The sequence below is a fragment of the Pezoporus occidentalis genome, unplaced genomic scaffold (assembly GCF_034315485.1).
Source record: "Pezoporus occidentalis ecotype Australia unplaced genomic scaffold, CSIRO_AGI_Poc_V1 ctg1, whole genome shotgun sequence".
Classification (NCBI taxonomy): Eukaryota; Metazoa; Chordata; class Aves; order Psittaciformes; family Psittacidae; genus Pezoporus; species Pezoporus occidentalis.
Genome location: NW_026912778.1, coordinates 3,351,635 through 3,378,989, shown reverse-complemented (window position 1 = coordinate 3,378,989; position 27,355 = coordinate 3,351,635). Strand labels below are relative to the sequence as shown.

At 37.4% G+C, this 27,355-nt stretch overlaps 2 long non-coding RNA genes across 2 annotated transcripts; both read right to left on the bottom strand.

Moving 5' to 3' along the window:
• Positions 1–11,677: 11,677 nt before the first annotated feature.
• LOC134160729 (uncharacterized) lies at positions 11,678–12,543 on the bottom strand. The gene is made up of 2 exons (XR_009963666.1): positions 12,437–12,543; positions 11,678–12,261 (listed from the first exon to the last, which is right to left on the bottom strand). It is a non-coding gene; the product is annotated as an uncharacterized LOC134160729 (long non-coding RNA).
• Positions 12,544–12,754: 211 nt separating this feature from the next.
• LOC134160684 (uncharacterized) lies at positions 12,755–27,130 on the bottom strand. Its single transcript, XR_009963663.1, has 3 exons — positions 26,570–27,130; positions 25,761–25,890; positions 12,755–14,821 (listed from the first exon to the last, which is right to left on the bottom strand). It is a non-coding gene; the product is annotated as an uncharacterized LOC134160684 (long non-coding RNA).
• Positions 27,131–27,355: the final 225 nt, after the last annotated feature.

The window sequence follows — 27,355 nt, the reverse complement described above, 5'->3', positions numbered from 1 at the left end:
GCCTGAATGCATTCAATGACCATCAGGGACATGTTTGCTCTGGTGTCGTAATTGTGCAAGCCTTTGCAAAGAGAGGTTAGGAGATCTTTATATTATGATAAAAACTCATTCAGAATAAGAGCTCATGGGAAGGTCAAAATTCCTGATATTAGCAGCCTAGTACCTCGTCAGCGTAATTTTTTATTACTGCGTATTGTAGCACTGCTTGTCTATAAGTAAATGAGATGACACGGGAAGCTGTGAGGACTAGTGTGGCTGGATGCAGACAAGGAACACATGCCTGGCTACCCAGGTCCATCCTTTATGAAGTTCATCAGGGGCTACTTATTCCTTGAGCTACCAGTCTAGAAGTGCCCTCAGGAGAAAAGGTAAGAAGTTCAAGCTTCCCTGGCTCCCAGACCATTGAATCATCTCTTGAATAGATAAGGTCTCTTAATCTGCCCTCACTATTTCTAATTCATGTCTCTCACTTCAATGTGGTTTTTTGATTGTTTGTTTTCACAAGGCTTTCTCTGCTGCCTCCTTCACTTTACTCAGCAGTTGTCTTTTTTGCTTGCTCTTTCCAAACAACTCCCTAACAGTGCTATTATAGCCAGCTCTGCTTTTTCCTCTGCATAATGTAGGGCAGCACTCTGTGGCCTGTATCCTGAAAGGAGTATACCTTTCTGCTTTCAGGCTCTGCTTTAAAGCTAATAAACCCTGCCACACCACTGTGTCAATGTGACCTCACTTCTTGTAGTTCAGGAAAGAGCTTGCTTGATCAGACCTGGGTTGATATTTCTGCATGGTGTTCCACAGTGCAGGACAAAACCACTTTTAGCTGGAGAGATCATATTCTACCCTTTCACCTTTTCTCAGCTGCTGTCACTTAGACATCTCTACTCCAGAACATCATATAAAGAGCATTGCTAACCTTCTAAAGTGGCTGCAGTTTTATCAGTAATTGAGTATTTTGTATTGACATTGCTGTTTCTTTGTTCTGTAGTTAAGATATTCTGATGAAAAGTTATATTGTTGTCGTGGTTTAAACCCAGTCAGGTAATTTGTTCGCTCACTTCCCCCCCTTTTCTTGCCCTCCCCCTGCTCTCGGAGATACGGAGAGGAGAATCGAAAAGAATGCAACTCCCACGGGTTGAGATAAGAACTGTTTAGTAACTAAGGTATAACACAAATCACTACTGCTACCACCAATGATAATAATGATAAAGGAAATAACAAGGGAAGAGAATACATCATCTCACCACCAGCCGACCGATAACTCGCCCCCCCAGCCCGACCAAGCTCTGACCGATACCTCCTCCAACCCTGCAGACTCCCAGCCCTTCCAGCTAACTCCCAGTTACCTCCTGGGCATGGTATGCTGTGGTATGGAATACCTCTTTGGTCAGTTTGGGTCAGGTGTCCTGTCTCTGCTTCCTCCTGGCTTCCCTTCCTCCCTGGCAGAGCATGAGGCTCACAAAGTCCTTGGCCAAACCAAAACATCCTTGTTATCAGCTCTGTTCCTGAGCTGAAAGTCAAAACACTGCACTGCACCAGCTACCAAGAAGGAGAAACATGACTGCTACTGCTGAACCCAGGACAATTGTCAATCAAAATAAAATACAGCATTAAAATTTAGGCATTGATAAGTTTTAACAGTACCTGCTGAACAGTTTTCTACTTTCTAAGTACTTGAGCTATTCAAAATTACAGGAAAAATTACTATGTAAATCAGCCCTGTAATCACTGCCCATGCCAATATGTGAAATGCTTTCCTCCAAACTATTTTTCAAGTGGGGTAGTAACTTGTGGCTGTATCATGAACTGGTCTATGTGTGATTGGTTGGATATTTTAAATTTTAGATTTTAAGTCTAAGCATTTTGTTTGATGGTGGCTGGAAGATAAGAATGAACGGTCTTTACAGTTGTCTGGACTTCAAGTTTACCTGGATTAAAATACATATTGTTCTGCATTCTGTCTCTTCTGTATTTTATGTGACTGGAGATGTGTTTGAAATGTTCTGGATGCTTTCATTGCTACTCCACACAGCTAATATATGTTGAAGAATACATATTATATTAAGATATTAATTATGCTAATATAGTGATATTAATACAGAGATATGTTGGTCAGTACAAAAGTGGGATCAAAGCTTGCCATCATAGGAATGGGTATAAAATCTGAATTTCTCAAATCAAGTAGTTTAGAACTTTTTCATGCTGCTTGAGGAGTTGAAGAAGTATGTATCAGTGACACATGAAAGCAGAGCATTTAAAGTGTCAGTCTGAAATACATTATACATAAGTAAAATGATTGGAGTATTTTAAAAGACGTGAAAAATGTTGAACCACACAGCTTTAGGTTACTTCAAAGCTTCAGTGTGCTGCAAGCTAAGTGATGCTGCAATGTCTTCTGGAGCCTATTAGCATCTTGAAATGCTGTTTCAGAGCCCTCTTAACACCTTAGGTTAAGCCTAAGCTTTGGAACTTCCCTGAAGGGCAGAGCAGAAGTAGAGGTGGCATTTCAGAACAAGCTGTGGTGGTGTGTTCAGGAATAACTGGGCATAAGAATTACACTTCATCAGTAATGGTCTTTAATACAGAAAGCTCTTTTTTTCTTTTTTTTTTTCCTCAGCTTTCAGACAGAAAAAAAAAAACAGAAAATATGTTAGGAATGCTGAAAAAAAAGACAGAAACAGTAGATGAACTATGAAGATCCATTGGGAAGGGGAAGGACTTTGGTAGGATTTAGCTGTAAGGACCCAGTTATGCTGGAGACAACTGATAACAACTGACTATCTTGGTGGAGGTAAGGTGAGCAGAACCACGGTGGGCTATCAAAGCTGTTGTAAAGGCTGGTTTACTACAGTTACTTCGTGGTCTGCAGCCATGTAAAAAGAAAGACTTAAGTGAGCTGCAGAGGAGTATTACTAATGAGAAAATATAGTCACCTTAATCGGTGAAACTACAGTTTCAAGGCTATGCACACCAGACTAAGCTACAGAACCAAGGGCAGAATTCTAATTTGTCACTGCTTGGTCAGGAGTTATTACATTCTTACCACTGAAGTCACTGAAGACACTTGAGGGAAAACATTACATGCTATTTTTTTTTTTCTGTTTGTTTTCTTTTTTTATGGAACACTGTGATTTTGTTTTAGATTCTTCTTTATTATGTTGTTAAGAATTCCCATGAGCAAGGCATATATATACACTTTGAGAATGTGTGTGCAGACAATATCTTGATCCTGAAGTTCTTGAACTGCTAAAATTAGTAGCTGCAGTTCAACACACTCAGATATTTGGTTTGATGTCTTAAAAACAACCCTTAAAATCTCATTATGTTCACAAATCAATGCCTATTTGAACAGAATGGTTAGAACTGGAGGTAATTTAAAACAACCTTCTGTTTTTAGCAAAGGGAAGTCAGAACTTGGCTAAAGTTAATATATTTCAAAAGGTATTTATCTCAGCATCACTCAGGCACTGAACATTTTTTGACACTGTTGGCAACCTACAAAGCATCAGTGTCTGGTGACCTCTATTATATTACATTTTTTTTATATAATTGCATTTTCTCTATTTTGCATCTCACTAAATTATTTTTTTAATGTAACGTTCAAGATAGTCAACCAATTCAGACCAAAGGACAGTAGCAGATGAAAAAAAAGAACACTTCAAAAAGAGTCTAAATATAGGAAGCCATTTAAAACACAGAAGTTAACCACTTTAAATCTAAGACTGCTGGAAACCACCACGATTTCAATACAGAGGTGCAGCATTGTTACTGGGGAACTCTCCAGCTTGACTGGAGCCATGGCTCTCTCATGCCTCATTTCAATGAGCCATCATTGCTCAATAACGCTGTTAAGGTGTATATTCAAGGGCTGTTTGCCGAAGAGATGTAATTTTGGGCACCTACTTAACAGCTTTGCTATATGAGAACTTTCAGTCTGAATTTGCAAGTGTTGATCTGGCTTCTTGTGCAAGGCTTTGACCAGTCTTAATTCCCTTTAGTGGCAAAGGTAAGGAGGCACTGTTTGAACTTGTCATATGATATATCATATATCTTGTACTTTCTCAGTTTCTCTTTCTTTTCGTAGTGATTTTTTTTTTCTTTGCTAAAATTTTCTCCTTCCATGTATTTTATTGTTGCTGAGTTTGTGTTCCTGGACTTGCTGAGCTTTGTTTTATTCATATGACAAAAAGAGAAGACATTTTGCTTGCCAGGTGTGGTTCCTTCAGTGCTGCTGGTGGCAATAATAATGGCACCGCTATCAAACTATACCTGAAACTTATGAAAAGCAAACAAAGGAAGCATAACATTTTCCTTCTGAATGTGTTTATGAGCAACCGTTTGGCCAAGGTTAGTACAAAAACTTCAATTGAAGATATTAAATAAAAGTCTGAGGACCTAGAGAGACAAAGAGCCAAGTTGGAAAGAAAAAGGAGTCTTAAACATCTAAGAATCATTTAAGTGGTGCAACGAAGAGAGGTAGTTCTTGAGTAATTACTGATAAAAGGGATAGACAGTTAAGTAAAAAACACTATGTCCAAAGTCTGTTTCTTTCACTTGATTGTCTTTTTTCCTTCATCCTGTTTTTGATTCCTTCCCTAATCCTTCTACCCATAGCTGATTCTGTATTTGTCTTTTAGTTTTACCTTCTTCTCTTTCCCCGGTTTTATGTATCCAACACTCATCTTCCTTCCAGACTGTGTTCTTTTGGTCATGCCCTTGATTTTTTACCATTTTTTATAACTCAGTTTGAATATGCCAAGGCCACCTCAACTACAGTGATAATAGCTTATGCCATCCCCAGTAACTCAGCTTCAGGGTCTTGGAAGAAGTTATAACAAATCTCCAAGTTTGCCAGCTTTGGCATGTGGCTTTGCAGGTATTTTTACTTCCTTTGGAATTCACTCTTTAAGCTCATGTTATCATTCAAAGATGAGCAGTGTTATTACTGTCAAGTAAGAGGGTGTTTAAACAATGTTCAGGAAGAGACAACTTTTGGAATTTTTGTTTTGAAGTTAGGTCAGTCCTTGACTTTTTGCTTTTAAATCTACAACCAAAAAGTGTTCAAACTGCAAAATGAGTTTAAATCAAAAGCTGGCTGAAAGCCAGTTACTTAAATTTCAACAACTTTTCCTCTAAATCATAAATGAAACATATGTAACATAACAATCAGAAACATCTTAATAAATACAGTAGTTATAGTACCTCCACAACTTATTATATTTTTCTCATATAAAAATACATTAATTTACACTCTGCCACTATCAGTTTGGATTTTAAAAGAGAGAGACAGCGTTACGCTATACTATCATTCAAGCTATACAACTAGTGTAAACTCAAGGATGCAAAAGGGTCTGAATGCTTTTATGAGGCAGGGGTAGCAAATGGAGAAAAAGATGCTGTTAAAATAGGGGAACATTAGTTATCATATGGAATTTATTCCTGCACAAAGTTAGTGATTCATACATGCTGATAGGTGCTACTGGGTTTGAGAGCATGAAAACTGTGGCTACAAATGTATCTGACTGCAGACTTCAGGTTTGAAAAGGAATTTCTGCACATGCATGCATAATGTTCATAGCAGCATTCTGAAACAAGCAGTGATTGGTAATTCTAAGGGGTGCTTGATGTTCCAGCGTGGTAAAAACGTGTAGCATGAAAAAGCATGTGATTATACACTGTAGAGAAAGCTTTGTTTCAACTTCCATGTTTAAGCAGAAAAAAGTGGAGGAGAAAGGGGAAGAGGAGGAAGGAAGTGAAAAAGAGGAGAAGGAAGAAGAAGATGGGAAGGAAGGAAGAGGAGGAAGACAGGAAGGAAGAGGAAAAGGAGGAGAATTACTGGGCTCCCAAAGGCACCTTTCCATATCATAGTCCTTTACTACCTTTTTAAATATGTTTTACTTACCTTCCTGTTCCTTGCTATAACTTGGAAGCAGACACCAAAACACTCTGCCATTAGCACTGGACTTTCATCTTTTTAGGCCTGGAGCAATAACATCATAAAATTTATATCTGTATTATTTTCTTTCAGTTCTGCTAATCTTCCTTAACAAGGCTGTAAATAACACCACTCAGATTCCCTTTAAAATAACAAACTAAATGAAAAAGAGAGAGGGAAAATCTGCAAGTGACTCCTCCCAAGGCCATGACCTCCTCCATCTATCACAACCAAAGCAGGTAGATAAGGAGGTTTCATATGAAAGCAACCATTCTGAGTGGCCACGTTAAATCAACTTGTAGATCAAGCTTTGACAGTACTGATACAAAGGACTGGCAGAAGCCACATGGGGACTCTTTGCCACATATCCATTATTTTCAGGCTTCCCCGGGATATCTGGAGAAAGCAGAAAAGATGAAAATGTTCCATCTCTATAAGTGGTTCTTCACTCTTTTTCTCACTAACAAACAGATGTGCAGCTCTTCCAGAGCATGAAAGTGTTCTCAAGCCATAAGGTTTCACTTTCACAATCTTTTGTTTGAGCAAAAATATGCAGAAGCATAGAGCCAACAGTTGAAGCACTATGTTTTCATCAATTATAATTTCAGTTATTACTTTGGACTTGCATCCAAGTGTAAACTGCTAACCTTTTATGTAATTTCCACGGTAAGGGATAGTTAAATGGTACATCCAAAGATAATTAAAATGGTGAGGACATTTCTTTGGCGTACAGTTCAAAACTTTCTTCACTTTTTTTGTTGTGCTATATTAGAACAAAATGACTTTTACTGCAGTCATCATCCCATTATAGAAATAAGCAAACATGGGCAGAAATAAAGACAATATCTTACCATCAAACCCCGCCACCCTGAAAAATATGTCAGGTTTCACATGCCTTTCTTTTCAAGTTCATCTGTTTCACCTAGTTGAAGAGGTCATAACTTTGAGTCTGATAAATTACTTCTTTATAGAAAACTCTTATGAAGAAGATAATAGGTAGATTAAAAAAAAAATAAAATTAGAGAATACACCTCAAAGAGTAATCTCAAAGTCTAAATCCCCAGTAGTAATCCAAAAGGAATGCGCAGACAAACTTTTAATCTTTAAGCATGACTGTTTCCAGAACTAATTTGAGTTCAACTCTTTAGAAGCAAAGTATGAGAAACAGAGTGAAATATCAATTTTTAGGGCTGAGTACTTTGCCTGAATTCTAAAAAAAATAGGTAAGCATATTAAACTTTGAGGTTTTGTGCACCTATATTAACTATGTACGTTCATGACATCATACACTGTCCAGCTCCCTGTTGAACTTTGGGATGTTCCCTCCTGATATAAATCTTATCCTTCTCATTTACTGTGATTTACTTCATGTCATGAAGCAGTATCAGAAACTGTAAACTGGATTCTTTCTGTACTACTTATGAATTGAAGATGAGTACAACAGATGATGTCCAATTGTTAATGGGCATTTGGTCCACAGAAGCTGTTATCTACTAGTCTGAGTAAACACACCTGAAGTGCATGCAGTATGGATATTGCATCCTTGGCACCAACTTTGCTCTACAAGCCTTCTCCCATGGGGCTGCACTATTTGCTTATGCAGGTGTAATCTCAGTCTTCTGAGTTTGAAGTTTGTCTTTTTGCTGTCACTCTGGTTCTAAGGATTTAAGGATAGAAGTGGGAATATTTGCTTGTAATCCAGGTCACCTCAAGAGTGAGCCTCAGAGAAAATTAGAAAATAATAAGGAGCCTTGGTACATTATAGACAAGAATAAGAAAAGCCCAGAAAGGGTAGATTTATTTATTCTGCTATTTTTAGCACTTTAATATGACCTTTCTTTAGAATACGTAAACATATAGTCCCATGAATTTACATCTGTTAAATACAATTTCATAAATACAACATTTACATGTATCATGTAAAAGAAAGGAAAAGGCTAACTCCTCCAAATAATTCACTCAGACTAACACACAGGTTTTGGTTCTTAGCTGAATTAGAGATACTATTTATGTCTAACTTCTTTCTTTTTTTTTTTTCTTCTTGGTGGCTTTTTCTTCTGTGTTCTATTGCAATGCCATCTTTGAAGACGTTATCGCTGGAATTAATTACTTCTCCGTATACCAGAGCACTGGCATCCTGAATTTGTTACATCAAAGGATATTGACTGAGAAGACAAATAATTAAATGACCCGTAACACAGGTAAATGATAGTCTTGGGATCAAAGAGTTCCCCTACGAACACTGTGTGCTGCTCTGTTCTGCCAGTCATAGAAAGTGTTATTTGGTTGCTGTAGCTGTAGTGAGGTAGCTTTTGTCAGTCCTTCAAAGTGAGTGGTTTCCAAACAGGATCTTCCTGTTTGTTTTCCTTGTTTGCTAATTGTTCAGAAAATACTAAAGTGAATGTAAGACTTGGTCAAATATCAATTCATATGACATGACTACATTAGTGATTGAGGGCTAGATATTGGAACTATTTTCACGTGAAGGAGTAGACAGTCACTGGTAGCCTGATTTGGAAATGGATGGAGACGTCTGGCTAAGAATTTTCTGGTGCAAGAAAATAGTATGCAAAAAGTATTAACTTTAAATCTTATCTTGAACCAAGAGCATTGTTATTAGTCTTCTTTGAAAGTGAGTTAAGCTTAAGATGTAAAAATCACCTCTCTTCTAGTACAAGAGTGCCCATGTAGAAAGCTAATGTAGAAAAGCTAGTGTAGCTGTGGCTCAGACTGTAAGAACTTGTTTGCATAGAAATGCTGTGATGTGCCTTCTTTAAGTATGTCTTCCTTGGAATCATGGATGTGTCTGTCAGTGCCTCTCTCCTCCCTTCATTTACTTATTCCTCACTTTTTTTTGAATATAAATATCTTATTCAGCCACCAAGTTTAACATGTTACACATCATTAGCTTTGAATTAGGTTGGATACTTTGCTGTGGTGCAAATAAGTCAGGAAACTAAAAATCTACATGAGTATTAGAAAGCAGAAATAATATCTGTGCTGTGAAGCAGGCATTCTTCATGTTATGGCTTCTTTGATTATGATGGATAAGAGCTGTTCTCCTGCAGCAAAATAATTTGGAATATATATATATGTGTGTGTGTGTGTGTGTGATACAATATTTAGAAGAAGAATATTTTAAATTATTGTGTTTATCTAGAAATTGATGACTGGATCACTAGCTAGTACAAATTTACATACTGCTTATTGACAGAGATATTACTAAATGACAGTACTAAGAATAAAAACTTGATTATGTGGCTTGATAATATAAACATATTTCCATTCAAAATGAAAGGTCTATAGCTGCAAGGATTCTTGGAAGATTTATTAAATACTCTCTGGTATAGTAAACATTTATTCAGTGTATGTGTAAATAATAATCTCATATGGCTTTCAGCTGTTAGTTTACTATATAAGAATTCTATACTGCTGCAATGGTAATCCGGTATGATTAATTCTTTAGGTAATTTCGTGTAAAATATTTGTCCGTACATCTGTTTTTTTCTTACAATTTTTTATTACCTGATTAAAGTTCATAGCTTATATCCACATTTTTGGTGAAGTACTTTCCATCAGTTCTTAAAATTAACCTTCTCAACTAATAGTCCTCTTTCATTTCTGCTTCTTAGTGTTATTATCATACTAAACCTTAATAAGGAGAGCAAGAGTCAGTGCAGAAATAAAACCCTTTATGAGTGGAACTAAGGACCAAGAGCCGCTAAATCTCAGAATAAGAAAATAATTACTTCACCTAGTCAGTATCCTGAACTGAATTCAACTGCAAAATCTTCATGACTTTGATAGGACCAGATTTACATTGTAAGAAAGACTTGTCTAATGCCAGGATCTTTACCTGGATTCTTTACAGCTGGAAAACTTTATGTGATAGAAGTGAGAATATTAGTATGACAACAGAAGGAAGATACTCAAGAAATGCAGAAATTACCTGCAGGAAGGTTTACAACTCTTCAAGGTAGAAGGAGATGTGTTGTCCTCTGACTGAACATAATAACCCATGAGTAGAACAATTAGGTAAAGTGTATGTCGAATGTCCCTAGTAAAAGGTCTCTTTACTGTGCATGTATGGTTGCTTCCTGTCTCTTAATGATTAAGCAATACAATACAGTTATGTATGATGTCTTTAATGTTCCAGTGGCTTTTATAACTACAGATCATTAAAATTAGTTTTGGTGTGACAGGACAATCATGTAAGAAGTGATTTTACCTCTGTACAGTGGTATCTGCCAACACATCTGTGAAAGACTGTCCTTGCCTGTACAAAAAGGTTAAGTAGATTTTCTGTGAAACGTTTTTAAAGTAATACAACTCCTGTGTGGATATTCTTAGTTTCTTCACAGTTCAGCTTAAACTGATCTGCAATCAGATTCTCAACTCAGAAAGATGCAGAGTTTACAGTGATCTGTTCAGAGGGTCTTTGCATGTGGAGAGAAATTTCTTTGAAGTATTTAACGTCAGTTTTTATGTTAAGAGAGCCTTCAAGATGAAGTTGAAATTCATCTATACCTAATGACAGCTTCTGTTTGCAGTAGCAACTTCATGGAAGAACACAGGACTTTTCCACATTTATGCCTCTTTTCATTGTAGGGCAACATTTTACTGTCTATATCAGAGTTACTTGGTATCCAGCCCTGGTATGTTCTGCCATTTGAAAGTAGGATGATAACTCTTCTTAAAACTATGTCTCTCTGTCCTGGGTTCAGCAGTAGCAGTCATGTTTCTCCTTCTTGGTAGCTGGTGCACTGCAGTGTTTTGACTTTCAGCCTGGGAACAGAACTGATACCAATGTTTTGGTTTGGCCAAGGACTTTGTGGGCCTCATGCTCTGCCAGGGAGGAGGGGAAGCCAGGAGGAAGCAGAGACAGGACACCTGACCCAAACTGACCAAAGAGGTATTCCATACCACAGCACGTCATGCCCAGGAAGGTGACTGGGAGTGAGCCAGAAGGGCTGGGAGACTGCAGGGTTGGAGGAGGTATCGGTCAGAGCTTGGTCGGGCTTGGGGGGCGAGTTATCAGTCAGCTGGTGGTGAGATGTTGTGTTCTCTTCCCTTGTTATTTCCTTTATCATTATTATCATTGGTGGTAGCAGTAGTGATTTGTGTTATACCTTAGTTACTAAACTGTTCTTATCTCAACCTGTGGGAGTTGCATTCTTTTCGATTCTCCTCTCCGTCCCTCCGGGAGTAGGGGGAGGGAAAGAAGGGGGGTGTGAGTGAACGAGTTGCCTGACTGGGTTTAAACCACGACACTCTCTCATCATGCAAAGTGGGACATAGGCCACTGAAAACATGGATTGAGAATGTGCACATAGATTGGTTTGGTTTTGTTTTGTTTTTTTTTTCTATTTCTGTAATTTAATTAATACACATGACATTTTTAAATACACTTACTGCACTTGAAGAATGGTTCCATGTATCTACTACTAGTTAAAAGATCAGAAAGTTCATTTGAATTCTGTTTAGAATGTATGCAAAAACTTGGACTGTAACTCACAAGGATTGAACATGTATGCTTGATCTGGATTTTCCAAACCACAGTTCTGAGCTCTCTTACCTTTATGTCAACAATGGTATGTATTTCCCCCCCAGCCATGAGTTGCTTTGGGTGAGAACACTGGATGAGAAACAGTGGTTTCTTTTTAATAAAAATAACTGCTTTGCACATTAAATGTCTTCATAACAATAAGTAAGAAATTAAATTAATTAAAGACCAAAGAAAATAAATTTACAAAGAAATTTAATTTATTGTTGCTTTTAAATCAAAATTGCTAGAACATGGATCCTTGTTAGGTTCATTCATCCTTGGATAAATGAATGACTTGGAAACAGCTTGTGAAACCATAAATGCTTAGGAAACTCAAGAGTCTTTTCTCTTAGAAAAATTATTTACAGAGAGATCTTTCACTAAATATGTTTATATGACACCTGAAGGTAAAAAGAATGATTTCTTCTGTTATTTCCTTATTGAAGTACTGTTGGGTTGAAGGAAATTATTGAAATAGTGAGCCTTTAAAACATCATTCACCTGGGCTGGTTTGTTCACTGCTATGTGTGTTCTCCAAACACATATTTAAAAAAAATTGGGTTTCATGTTTAAGCAAGGCAGAAGGTATTTGCAGCAAACACTATATTTTGATAATATTAAAATATTGCTAATTTTTAAACTTCTCTTTTTCACTACTTTGACCATGTTTTGAATGTCAGTAGCATTTAGTGAGCTTTTGGAAGGTTAAAACAAAACAAGATAAACCCAAACTTGTCTTAATGATAGCGTAGATACTGGGACAGACAGTTTACAGGCACTTTTGCTGCCAAGTAATTTATAAAATGTGGGACACTTTGCATTGATAACACTTACTAGAATAAACTGAAGTGTTTTATTATTTAATTTGTTAATTAAGATATGGAAAGATTTTATAATGCAAAGCTCTGCGAGCCACTTCCCTTGAGGTGCTAAAACTCCCGATGAAGTCCTGCACATACTACAGACATTTCCATGTGCAAGACCAAACTGGACTCTTATTTCTGAATGATGATTTTTTTCCAGTTCAGAGTTAAAGAGGTACCAACTGCTGAGATGCCTTTGTCTTCCCTAGAAGCAGGATGTGACCAATCACTTCGTAACTTGGTGAGAAGAGGGAATTGGGATGCAGCTGGCCATCAGATGCTGTCTCCAAGCTCTTTGCAAGCTTCCTGCTCTGCACAGAGTATCTTGCCTTTGCGGGTTCCTGAACCAGACTGTGGGAACTCATTGGAAGATCTGCATTAGTGACCAGCTCCCACTGAGCTCCTGCAAGAGCAGAATGTTGCCTAAAGTGCGGATTTTTTCTGCTTCTTATAAAAAAAAGAGGAATAGTACATCTTTCTGTAGGAGGCTTTGTCAAGGCATAAACTGGAAATGTGTTCCTGGAATTGCTTACTATCAATAAAAAGCATTTGAAACTTAGATATAAGTTTTCATAATGAATTGTTTGGGAAAAGCATTTTTGTGCTAGTACTGTATACACATCAGACCTTTGGGCTGACAAATAATGTCAATAAAATATGATATTACCCTTCCAGCAAATGTCTCTAGCATTGATTAGGTCATGGATTGATATGCAGCTTAATTAATTTGTAAATTAATGACTAATATCAACTCGGGGGAGAGGGGTTAACAGTTTTGTCTAAAAATATCTACTAGAAGAAGGGAATGAACTTAATTTCTTAAAGATTAAATAGGTTGGGATTCCTGGGGATCTGCTTTTTTGACCATGTTATTTCATGATCCCTGCTGTCGGGAGGGCAAGTAGGGGAGTCAAGAAACATCAAGAAATGTAGCTAGGACTGTACAGAAACTGTTGTGGCACTGGAAAAGATACGCAAGTTAGCATGCAGTGAGGCTTGGACCTCAGTGAGGTAGGGAAGAACATCGCAAACTGATGTAACTGGAAGAACATCTTAGGAGGAGGGTGGGGGAAGATATGCCTGATATAGAAAATCAAGAATTATCTATCCTGTATCAATTCTCCATTATGTATAATAGCAGAAGACAAAATGCAGGCATTATGGTGTCCTGAGGAAACTGTTGAGAGGCTCTGAAAGCAACCTGCCTTGTCCTCCTTTTCTAGAGAGAAATAAACCAGGATTTTGGGTCAATGTTGGCTATCTTACAAAATAAGACATTCTACTTTCCTGAAAAACACTGACAATCTGAAAACAATGGGTTGTAATTAGGCTGCTCAACAATTACCACCTGAAACTTTGTGATACAGCAAGGTCAATTTCTTGGTATTTTTACTCAACACTGTTGTGAGAAACAAAATTACTTCTTCTTCCCTCTATATGTTACCTCGTAGCCCAGTCCAGAGCCCTTCCAGACATCTAATATGCAAAAGGGAGTCTTATAACAATTAGCCTATGGGCTACTTTTCCTTCTCCTTGCTTCTTTTCACTTGTGGACAGAAGAAATGGTGCAGTTGTAATACTGGTTTTTGACATTTCAGGAAAAAGGTAGGATCCCAAAACTGAAAAACAGCAGAAATACTTTGCCCATGAGGCAAGGAGGATCTATTCCAGCCTGGGACTTAGAAGTTCAGGAGATCTTCTGGGCTTTGGGGAGAAAGAGGTATTGCTTCATTAGCCATACCTGCTCTGTAAAGAAATGGAGGACTTCAAGTATCAAGACTGAGTGAGGCATATTTCAAAAGCAGCAAATTAACCTAATATTTGTAAAGCATACTATAAATTTTGCAAATACCTGAAATAAAGAAATACTTGAATATAAATGCCATTATACTGGTGAAATTTATACTGGAGAAAATATTTGCCTGCTGCTTTTCAGACAGCTTCAACAGCTTATTAATGTTAATGTAAATTAAATAACTAGTATAACAGCGCAATCTCATTGTAAAAAATTATCTTCCAGTGCTTATATTCTGTTGACTGAACAGATAAAAAAGTAAATATGCTGTTGTTAAATACCTTATACATGAATGAAGAGTGGGGAAGAAACCAAACATAGCATCTGAATTTAAAGATTCTCCTTTTGGAATTTAGAGCAGATGTGGTGTGTAAAATAAGCTCTGGTACTTTTATTAAGGCCATGAAGTGTGGTTGTAAAAAGGTGCTGAAGCAGCTTCATGGGTCGTGGTTCATTAACTCTAATTGTCACGTCTGGATTCCGTCTGATGGATGATCAGGTCTTTCCTTTCTCACATCTGTTTTCTCACTGTCTTCAGGTGACCAGCTTCCAACGCTACCTCTTTCAGAAGTATTTTCAACAACGGATCTGGGTAACATTCTAAACCACTTGAGTCATACTTGAACGTATCTTTTTCTTGTTGGGTTTGTTCCTTTTCTTGTACTCTTCCTGTGTGGACCTTTCTTCTGGAGAGAATAGAGCCATCATTAATGAAAAGCATTTTAGATTTTGAGAGATTATGTTACATAAATGTTTTCCTACTTGACAAGACTTATTTTTTGAGATCAGAAAATTCTGCATACATTAAAACCAGAAAATGTAAAAGACATATTGAACACCAAGTGACTTCTGATTTCAGGCTTGAGATGAGGGAGTGAAGCAGCAATATTTTACATACCACCCACATAAGACTACCACATAATTTATAGCATGTGGCCATCTGTGTGTTTCCCAAGTTCTTGTTTCTTTATCAGAATTAACTGTGAACCAAAAGCAGAACATTAACTATTGTCAGAGGAAAAAATATGGAATAAGAAAAGAATGTTCCTCCCTTAATTTCAAGTTGTTTGTGACTGGAAGTTTTGTCACAGTTGTTTGGTGTCCTAAGAAAAGCAATAAATGCTGTCAAACTAGTGTCAAACAACACCTATCTTTTTAGTGGTAAATATATTTATATGAGCATAGAACTATCTGTTTTCCCCACTAGAACTGAAAAATATGAAAAAATTCAGAACTTGGAATTTATTTGGCAAGTTGAATTCCAAAGCATAACTAAAACCATGGTTATGGTAACAGAGGAATTAGCTTTCATTACTATGAAAAATTACATATTTTTTTTGTTTTCAGTGTGGTTTAAGTACTGTTAAGTACTGTTCTTTAAGCATATAAATAAAGCTGAGTTGTTAAACATTAATTTCATTAGCATGATTTGTAGTAGGGAGTTTTCTGAAATCAAGAGAAATAACAGCTGTAATTCTATAAACATATTTTCTGAGTAGACAAAATCAAAGTCTAAGATTGTATTTTCTTGGCTGTTGTATTTTCTTGGCTGTTAATGCAGTCATAATTATTCAAAAAATCTTTAATTCTATATCCCTGATGTACTGTGCCAAAATAAAATAATCAATAAACTGTAAGCATGTGAAAGTTACAACACTTCTCATGTTACTGGTTTTAAATCTATTGAATTGTTTATACACACCCTAAAGTTTAAAAAAAAGTTCTTATAAATCCATTTTGTCATTAACAACAGACATAGCAACCTAGAAGTATTAACAACATTAAACGTCAATAAGTGTATTTATTTAACAAGTGTATTCCATTTTTATTAATGAACTTGTTTTCCTTGAGAATGCTACAGTCATGAGATATTCCTATCAGAATTGTCTGATACTAATTTCTCAAAATCCTATTGGCATTCATGTTTCTTTAAAAATATTCCCTGTAATGTAAACCAGGAAGAAATGTCACAGATACACCAAGTATCCTACTTCCCACTTCCATTAACTTGTTAAAAGGGTCACTTTACTAACTGATAAATACACTTGGATATAGCTATCTATATGACATATGAATGTTAGCACAGGATTACTCTGTTCAGGTTTATTATCTGAGCAGTGGTTTAGTTCTTTTAGTTATAATCCTAAAAATAATACATTTGACTAGGAGGGTAAAAGGATGTCTCCTTCCCAGGTTGAGCACCTGAGAAGGAGAAAAAAGATGTGTAATTGCTAAGCACCTCCATCATATACCTCCCAAAGTATAAAGGTGGTGACCACACTGGGAACATAAGCCAGATCAGTTTCATGATCAATGATTCTATTGTATTACAAGTCATTACCATAAAGTACAATGGGACAAAAACCTTAGCCCAAGTCCCACACTTGAAAAACACTAATACAGCAAATACCAGATGGAAGTAAGATACTATATACTGAAACTGTGAGATCAAGAGGAACAACCTTGAGAGCCAATAAATCAGCATTGTGACGAGTGACTATCAATCCAGTCAGATCTGTTCTTATCTCAACCCCTCGTGCCCCACGTTGGGCGCCAAAAAGAACTGTCGTGGTCTAACCAAACTAAACCATCTTGTTTTACCCATGTTTCAATATGCCTTGTGACTGTCATTAAGAGTCTTCCTATTCTGTAAAAAAAATCTGGTTCCACTCTATAGTATAAACTCACTGTTTTATTCTGGACTCTGCATATCAGCATTAATTTCAGTCTTTTACAGCCTCCACTTTTCTATTATTTATTCTGAGGCAGGATCTAACTGATCCTGATTTAGCCATGGCATGCTAAACTCATTAATGTATTATTCTGGAGTTTTCTCCATAATATCCATATGCCTAAAAGCGTAAAACAGAGATGAAAAGTGATGGATTATTCAACAGCATCTCTGGCCTTTAGTCTTACCATGTTTTTGTATTTTTATTGTCTGAAATTTGACTTTTTTTTCCTGCATTTTATCTATAGGTTACAAGTTCACTAGCCTTATTTTCACACTGCAACATCTTAATTTCAGCCTGTTGTGGGCCTTTTCAATTTTCTTCAATAACAGAAGGAAGTGAGAGGTGTTTAAATACACTCATAAATCATTTTTATGCAAAGCTCTCACTTTTTCAATCTCCAGTATTAATTTACTTCATGTTATAGTTTCAAATACATCCTAGTCCATGTTTTCAGATGTTTGACCTTTATTAGCTGCATAAAATAGAATATAATTTCTGCTTTGATAGCATCCAAACCCCAGAATTCATCATTAGGGAGTTACTCCATCTCCAGTTCTTTTCTCTGGGACCACCACTAGTTGTTTTTAATTTGCCGCCTTTACATATACTGAACATATTTAGTCTCGGATATCTGATCTACACAATCTGACATCAAAGAAAATGAGGCCAACATATATTTGACCTGTTGCATAAATTTGCAGCTAGGAAAACTGTTACATTCCCTGAGAAGAATACTGGTGCCTTTAGTTGTTGTGAAATTTAGTTTGATTTTCTTTCTTCTTTTTTTTTTTTTTTTATTCCCTCATCTCCAGCTACTCCTTCATACTTTCTCCATAATCGATTGGTCCTGAACTCCTTAGGTGCCTATGTTCCTGCCTTCATAATATGCATTTTTGTTTTTGCAGCCTTGCAAAATGCAGTTATCCAAAACTTAAAATATTTGCCTAACCTGTCCTTTGATTGTCCTCTCCTGTATTTGAATTGTTACTGGACTCAGGTCTTTGCTCTTGCCTTTGTAAAATACCTTTCTTGAATTGTTCTTTCTGTTTGGGCTCATGAGTCCCATTTGGTTCATTTAGGCTCTGGCCTGTACCAAACATGGCCAATTTATGTTAGTGTAACAAGTCGCAGATGAGCCATCCTACCTCTCTGCATGGGTGTTTCCTAACTTGCCCCACGTGCAAGGAAAGTGCTGTTAGTGTGCATCTCAGTGGAAGGAGTTTTCAAACCCCCTGTGTTTAAGATGTGTGAGAGTAAGATTGTACATAGGGGAACAGGCAATGTAGACTGCTTCTAGAAGGGAGGAAGTGATACAGAGTTACAGAAGTGTAGAATAGGAGGAGTGTGCTTGGTATTTTCTAATCACTATTAACTCCTAATATCTTTGTTATAAATTACCTAACCATGTTTCCATTCTTCTATTTTTTTTTTTTACCTTAACTTTGCCCTATTTTGTCTTTATACTTTTAATCCTGCCTCACTGTGTTGCTAGTATTTTCTCTTTCTCTGTGCTTCCTGACCCATTGAGCTATCTTCTATGGAAATCCCATTAACAATGTCTGAATCATCTTTTATTTTTCTAAATGGTTTTGTTTGCTTGGGTTTGTGGTTTTGTGATTGTTTGTTTTGCTTGGGTTTGGGGTGTTCTTTATTTTTTTTTTATTTTTGATATTTGTTAGCTTCCTTGAAGTTGGAAAGGCTTTTTTTGAGAATGTTTCTGGAAGTCAGGAGCATCCGTACCATGGAACAGGAAATAATGAAGTCTTCAACTAGAGGTTAGTAGATTCTTTATTGTGTTTAGGTGGAAGTTGCATGAAATCCAGTGATGATGAGGAAATACATTGATTGAAAAGACCTGGCATTTTTAAAATAGGTTTTGTAAATAATTTTTCTATTTAACCCTAAGTATCAGGCTTATTTAGTAGTGAAAATATCTACAGAAATGGGTATTTTTTTGTTTTCAATCAATGCACCAAAATCTTATCTTCTCTGTTATACACACCAGTTTAAGTACAGATTTATGATGCTTTTACAGAAATCTACCTCTACCTTTTCTTTCCACTTCATCAGCCAGCCACAAATGAAATATGCATGGAACTCAATGCTGTACAATGAAGAATTAAAGAAACTAAAGAAAAAAAATTATCTTGAGGTATGTTTCCAAGATTCCATCTAGGTCATTGTAAAAAAAAAGCCTCCCTAAGGTAATTCATCTATACTTCTACAGCTGCCTTTTTACTTCACATGTACTGTTTAGTCCTGTCCTGATGAGAGTTACCTGAGGTCTGTGGAAGCAGAAGTAGTATGAGACCCTGGGGGAAAGAACATGAGAGCCAAGCAGAAGTGTGAACTAATTTAGACGCATTTCAAATGTTTCTAGCTACACAATGAGTCTGAGTACATGCTTATGCATATACTATCTCAGCAATTTTCTAGGGCACAAAGCCAGGAGAGATCCCTGAGATTAGTGAGCCCTTTTCTTCCTATATTCTTTCATATATGATTCTCCCACACATAGAGAACTGGGAAGCCTCTATCCTACTCATAAAACATAGTCCTCAAAAAGCCTTTTCTAAATACCACTCACACAGATGGGGTGGAAGAGTATCTTACCACTGAAAGAAAAATAGAATTAGACAGAGAACAGGAGCTCATGGAGTTGTTTTATTTATTGCCTTCTTCCAACCCAAACTGTTAGGTTTTTAATCTGAGAAGGACTCCTTAACCTCTCTGGCACTTACTCTGCTATGTATATATATCAGCAACATTTACCTCCCAACAAGAGGAAAACTGTTGTACATTTCTGAGTTTAATAAGAAGGTCATCCAATCCACAAGTGTTACCCAACAATTCAAAAGCAATCCTATGACTCCAGTATGGATTGTGTTTAGTCCTAAAATAATATGTACCAATTCTTTAGGGATTCCTGGGAAAGTCTCAATGTTCAGTCTAACTCCCACATCATCAGTTTGAAAACTCAGGGCTGTTTTTTCTTTCATTTATATCCTCCCCTGTAGTGCTTTTTAAAGGTGGCTTATTTTCCCTTAGTTTTGCTACAAAAGGGAGTCAGTAAACTTTAAAGCTTATATGTGGGGAGGCAAAGGAGTGACAAGAAGGCACTCTGGTAATGATTTTGCATGTGGGAAGACTTGCTGTAGACGTATTAGATTTCTTCAGAAGTTTTCTCAGAAAAAAAGCAAGACAAGAAAGCTAATGCTCCTAATGACCTAGACCCCTTGAATTTTGTATTTAATTTTGTTATAGCTGTCTTTGAATACCTCAGTGTATTCTGTACAAGGCATTACATGCTCTTCTCTTTGGGACTTTTTTGAGTTGAAACCCTGAATCCAATCCACACTTGACAGGGCAGTGGCAGATGATGTTTATGAATGGAAGCATCTCCATGGTGTTTATGCTGAGTGAATGGGAGGCAGGGAGGAAAAACACTTATTGCTATGGAGTTCTCCTGACAGAGGATATAAATATCCAAGCACCCATTCCGGTTCTCTCCTTTGCTGCCCTGGGAATCTTATCCTTCCTGGTGGTGTACCTCTTTCAACGGTTTCTGCCCTGTCCTCTAGCAATTTGGCATAGGTCCTGCAGTGAAACAGGAGCACAGCCATTTCTTACACTATGGTCACTTAGTGGTTAAGACCATTTATGTAGGAAGTGGAAAATTTCATTTCAGTGCCTTCCTCAAGGGAGTCTAAATACACTAAAGAAAGTACCAACCACTAAATTATAACCTAAGCTGAAAGAACAATCTATCCGGTTGCAAATGTGCAGAAAATAATTAAAATTCAATAGGCTTCTGTTGTGGTTTGGGCACTTGCCTGGAGGAAGGTCCACAAGTGAGTCTTCTGAAGGGTTTTCCTATGTTACTCTGGCAATTTTATGCTACTTGAAAGCACTGAGACCTACTTTAAGAAGGCAGATTGTCCCTCCAGCGTGGCCCTGATGAGTCCTACAGACTGGCATACAGTTGGATTTGGAACTTGCTGCTATGTGCAGCATTGGATTTGACCTGATATAGGCAGATTCCTGCTCAGCGCACAGGGTATAGGACATAGGCTTGAAAGGTGTATCTTGTCTTGTATCCTCTCTGACAGTGACCATTAACAAATACTTATTAACTCTTAGAGAAAGAGTTTAAAGAAACAAACATGTAAAGAGTGACTCTTCCCCGAAGCATCCTGTTCTCCTGAATTTAGGATGTTTTCAGATGTCTAGAAACTACTTCAGTTGTCCTGTCCAACACTGTTAACAGCAAATGACATGTTCAGCTCTGGGTCCAGATGCCTAGAAGTTAGGGAAAAAACACTTTCCATAGGTATGATCCTAAAACTTTTCTAGTCTACTTTCTTTTCACCTTCATCATCTCTTCCTCTTCTGGCCTTTATACCTTTAAAGACTTTCACGCTCCCGGGAACTAAACTTGCACATAAACTGCATTCAGCCAAAGGACTCACTATTAACTATTTCAGATTAAAGACATTCTTCTGCTTAGTTATTCAACAATTACCTGCAAATTTTCACCTCTAAAGCCATATCTGTGCTGCCATACAGATGGTTGTGTTTAATCATTTCCTATAGTTCAATCCAGCATAGGCTCTACTGTTATAAATAGGTGCACCATGGGTGGTCTTATACAGCTTTTGTTTCAAAGAGAGTGTGAAAAGGCTCTATGTTTCCATTATGCAGTGATAGTCTGGTTTTAGTAGTACATCTACAAATTCTGCTACAAGCTATACTCAACACCTCCGAACCTCTGTAAGTCTTACAAGAAATATATGCATGTGCAAATATACATAGCACAGAGAAGAACATTAAATATAAACCCCCTCCCATATTAGCAGGTCTAATTATCTACCATTTTTAAGGGCTTCATTTTAAATCATGAAATTAAGAACATAATTATAATACAGTCTCCTAATGTCAGTATCTTCAAAGAACTGAATACTTGTGGCACTTACATTTTGAGAATGTCCTCTTCTTGCATTAATCTTCCATTAGATGTAAAGTGGCCTTAAATACACATTTTCTGTTTTGGTTTAAGGATTAAAAGTTGTTCTTTTGAGCATGAATCATAAATAGTTTTATCACTGATTTGTGGAAGGGACATTCAGGTCAGTAAAAGCTGTCTCTTAAGATATTGTGAAATGGTTATCTGGCATTTTTAAACTGTGTTAGAGAGAAAGTAATAAGGAAGTTTTCAATTATAAAGCAAGAAAAAAGGGAAGGCATTTACCTTACAGCAACTAGAGCTTTCTGAAATACTGTTTTTATCACATGAATCCAACAACACACTTTTAATGGATGCAGACAGAATCCTTGCACAGATGTCTGTGTTAGTGGCTAAGTTACGAACGTTGTACTAGTGAGGAGGGAGAAAACATTCAGGTACCTGTATGAAGAAAAGGCATCTCGAAGAATTGAAGTAATTTTAATTCAAGTTGCTTTTAAAAATATTGGTTTAGCCTAGGCAATCCTTCCTTTTTTCTGCTGTAGGTATAGTTGGGCATTTTTTTTTTCTGGAATATATATTCTTACAGATAAGGAGAACCAAATTTTATGTGGCAAGGAGTATTTCATGATAATTATCTTCCTTGTCATTTGGATTATGCCGTGTAAGTGGAGCAAACCAGTAAATTTATTCCACCAAAATTAAATTAATGCATATGAAATCAAATTTCCCTGAGGCAAAAATCTGCTAGGTAAATAGAAGAACTCGCTTGCATGCACCTGTGTTTGGAACAGCTTGTCATGATATGGAGATATGAACGGCAAGACAGGCATTTTAGCTTCCAGACTTGAGATTTCAATTCCAACAGACACTGCTGAGAACCAGGCTTTCAGGAATTCTGTGTTGTTTCTGGTCTTTACAAGATAATTCCCCAAGTAGCACAGCAAGTAGCTCACAGTGACTAGACTACTCCCTCCAGTGGGAGATTTATTGCATGAACTCTGTTTGAAACTGTTCTATGAATGTCTCTCTGGCAGCAAATGCATCACAAGCTATTAATGTCTTGCTTCCTTTTACCTTTTTACAATAAATCTGTAATCTTTTATATTTCTTAAAACAAAACTCTGTAAAGCATATTGCACTTTGCTGCAGGGAGCTGTGTTTTTGTTCTTGAGAGGGATACAGGCCAAATAGTTAAAGGAATTAAAGTCAAGGCTTACCTGCTACACACAGAAAGAATTGAAAGAAACCAGAAGCCTGTTTCCTTGTTGTTAATCCTTCTATAGAAGAGCAATAGTGGCACTGGGGCATGAAAATTGTCTTCCATATAAGTTGTGACAGTGAGTTTAGCCTCTTACAAAAGAAGAGATGGAAACACATGCTGCAGCCTCCTCCAGAATGGCACATCCACTACAAATCCCCAAGCAGTTTGCATTCTTGTAAGCTTTTTCTCTAATCTGTGTCCTGTACCTCTGATTGTGCCAGATGCTAACCTATATACCTCCAACTGTAAAGAACAATATGTAGTGCCAGCAAAAAGGCTTTATAACACATGCAATGAGTATATTCTTGTTCATACATCTAGGTTCTCTGTAGGCTTCTATAGTACTTCCAGAAGCTATTGTTATGCATAGCATAATGATACACATCTTAATTTAGATTTAATTTTCTTAATTAAGTTTCATGTTTCTTAGGGTTATGATTTAGAAATAGAAATCTTTTGACAACAGAACAGGTGCAGAACAAGTTTTGAAGATAAAAATTTCCTTATGTCACGTTTAGTGAGACACTTCAGCATTTTTCAGTAGTGTTTGTCTTTAATGCATAGACATAATTCTATCCTGTACTTGTACATCTGTCAGTTATCTCTGAATCCAGACATATGTTTCCAACGTGACACTCATTAGTGTTAGCACAAAGAGGGGATATGGCTTTCATTCTCCTGTGGCCACGGTATCTTAGACAGGAGGCTTTATTTTAGATTCTCTGCTGCCAGTTGTTCCTCTAAATGCAGAGTTTAAAAAAATATTGTAGGAGAAAGACATAAAGATGGTTGCAAGGCTCTGTTATTGCAGGAGGACATTGCCTGAACTCAGGAGTTTTTTCACTAGCATAGTGAGTGTGATTCGTTCTCACAGCAGTTCTGTCCAAGGTTGTTCACGCATATGCGGACACAGTCTTAACCTGGAAGATGAGAACTAGGCCTGCTGAGTACATCAAGGTCTACGAGATCTGAGAGCTCTTACATCAGGATTTTGCTCTCGTACAGTGCTCAGCAGAAGATTTAGTTTTCTCTTTGCAAATTGAGAGCATGTGAGAACATGACTGTGGTGATAAAAACAAGACAAGTGAAAAGCTCTCCTGCTGCATTTAGGAGGTGCTCTCAGAGCTACTCCCAAAACACCTCGATTGCAAGTTACTGTGGAAGCTGAGGACGAAGAGGGAGACCTAACATCGTCTTTGCACACCTGCAGGCATAAGTTTAAAAGCAATATAATTCTATAACTTCCATTTTTAATCTTGTAAGGCACATCACAGTTATAGAAAGACGAAACAGCGTCCTGTTTTCATGTTTGTGCTTGTGCAAGATTTGTTTGTTGCCACGGGGGCTGCGTGCCTTGTAGCACACACACTCCCCCCTTGCTCCTTAGAGTGTGAGGAGTTGCTATTCTTGCCGTGTTGGTACAATGGACTTCTCCCAGGAAAAACTGCTCGTGTCCACGCTGCCTGAATGAGGTCAGTTCTCATGGCAACCACACTTTATCCACAGAAATGTGCATTGTTCTCTAGCTCTTTCCTCTTCTGTGCAGAAATGATGTAAGATCCAAGGGAATAGAAGAGCAAGAAAGAAACCTAATTGGCATGCAAGCGGCAAATGCTGTGGCACTTATTTACCTTTCACGCTGATAGCTATTGTTTCACAAATTATTAGGCAGCCCAAAGTTTTAAGAGATGACACATATGTTAAGAGCACTCCATTAGGGCTGCTCAGCACATACACTAGAAGGTTTCTTTTTAGACAGAAGTTAAGTTAACACAGGGTTAGTTATTGTCAGATATGGCAGCAAACAACAGCTGTGTTGCTTTGTGCCTCAGGAGATTATTTCAGTCACTTCCTCCCTCCCTCCTTTCCTTCCCCCTTCTCCAGATTGATCAGGCTTGTCAGGGCTAGGGTGATTCATGGGAAGTTGGGAAGAAGAGAGGAACTGCTTTGCTGGTGGGGGTGGCCAGAGTTCCCTGCTCCCACTCCACTCCAGCTGCCCCAGTGAGGCTCCTGCCAGCAGCGGATTAAGTGGCACGATGGTGATGGTGACTGTGTCAGAGCTACACCTGTAACATGGGAACTCTCCGCTGATGGTGTAAGGTTATGTTAAATCTCCTTTGTAGAACTACCAGGGGAGTGGGTTGGTTTTTATTTTCCAGATTTCAAAACCTTTTGAACAGGAGAAAGATATCCCCTGTGCTTTTACTGGTGCTTTCACTCTTAAAAGGGAGCAAAGGGTTGGCCTCAGCCTAGTAACAGCTAACATTTACCTTGGTTGCAAGAACATCCTCAGTTTTGCCAGCCTAAGCATCTTGTAACTCCTCAGACCACAAAGCAGACCTGCTGCTGGGAGAAAAGCCTCCCCTATAAAGAACAACCACTTATTCACTGGGAGGCTGCTTATAGTGCTGCTCTCAGCTCTGAGGCATGGCTGGGTCTGGGTAGGCAGATCCAGCTGTAAAAGGTAAAGGTTTTGCTCTCATACCTTAACGCAATTCCTATGCTTGTGACTTTTATTGATGCCTTAACTGATTGCTCTCACCCTTCATACTGTATTCACAAACCTAGTGTCAGGTTCTACCAGCAAAATAGATCACAGAACCTATAATTATAATATGAGTTAGTAAAATGTATAAAGTTCTATGTTTATTTTGGATTATTACCTTCTTTGTTGTCATGGGGGTCACTGTAGATAGAAGCCAGGGTAAACAAGGAGAAAATGACAAAAGCCAGCAAGATGAAAGCTACTTCAAGGTTTGTGAAGGGCAGCTCCATCAACTGTTACTGCTTTGCCTAGGAAAAAGCGTAATTTATTGGGTGTGGAAAGGAACTGCTTTCAATAGAGTGGTTAAGTCTTTAGTCAGGAGGATACTAGATCCTGGTCAAACTGGTTAAGTAACTTCAGTCTGTAACTAAACAGTAATGCTGGCTCATGCAAGAGTGCACGTTCAAGCCCTTTTTACTGAGGACGTAGTATGTACAATTGCTCTGGGATACGTTTACAGCAGTTATTAAGGTAAAGCTGCACTTAACCGGATGTCTATCTATATATGTGTAATGCATTTAATAACAGGAACATATTTTGACACTGAAGGAGTAGTAAAGGGATCCTTATTAAAACAAAAAAGTATCTGTGAAAGCCTGCAAGAAAGCATAGATTTTCTTACCAGTAAAACTCCTAGTATATAAAAAGTCTGCCTTCTGTGTAGTGGAAAGTTTAAAGTGTAGGAGAGAAAACCCCAACATTACAACAAAATTATAAAGCCAATCCCAATCAATAGCGTAAGAATTCTGAAGTCAATGGAAAATTAAAGTGTTTGATTGTCCACAGGATTTAGCTCTAAAAAGCAGTGTCCCAGAAATCTCAAACCCAAAGAGTAGAATACATTTGTACAGAGAAGTGAAAAATCAGAAGCATATAAAAAAAAAAATGAAAACAGCTTGCATTAAATAAAGGGAAGCTGGCACTTACTGATTCCTAGGAATTTGTGAGCGTATTCCATTGGAGTTTCTTCATAATCATCCCAATTCAATAAAATGATTCAGTATCATGAACAGAGTTACTCACTAACAGCGGGAAGAATCTAATGTAACGTGGTTCCCTGATGATTTTCGCTTGCTGCCTTGCTCATGCAGGTGCAGTCCACATCACACTGGAGAGTGGTGAAAGTGGGAGGAGGAGGCACAGCTCAAGGAGTTCTTTTGGTCTTGTACCTGCCTACAGTATGCTGGCTATGTGCAAGTAAACTGAAGCAACAGAAGTTGCAGCAGTGCCTTTGGGGCAGTCAAGGCTGAAGTTTGTATATTGTAAATACTGTTGAATTTTAAGCCCTAGTGAAATATTAACATAATGGTAAACAGAGGTCACCAACATAAGACCCAGCTCAGTAAAAAGAATTTTAAAATTCAGATCCATACAGATATAAGCAGTAATTATTAGAATGATATGGCTGTGTCAGCAAGAACTAAACTTGTATAGACGCAACTTATATGAAAATGGTCCTTTGGAAGGATTTTTCTGAACATTTTGTGAGGATTTTGTTTGTTGAAAAGCCTTGGTCTGAAAACCAAAAATACCATTTATACAAACTAAAGCATCAGCCACCTCTGATTGTATAAGCTGCATATTAATTAAAGGGGCTTTCTAAACTATCGCTTTTAAAAAATTCTAATTATTCTATTATTTAAAAATATAAAATATTTTGACATTGCAATTTCTGATCTTTTGCAGAGTGATCTTGGCAGGAATAGCTACACA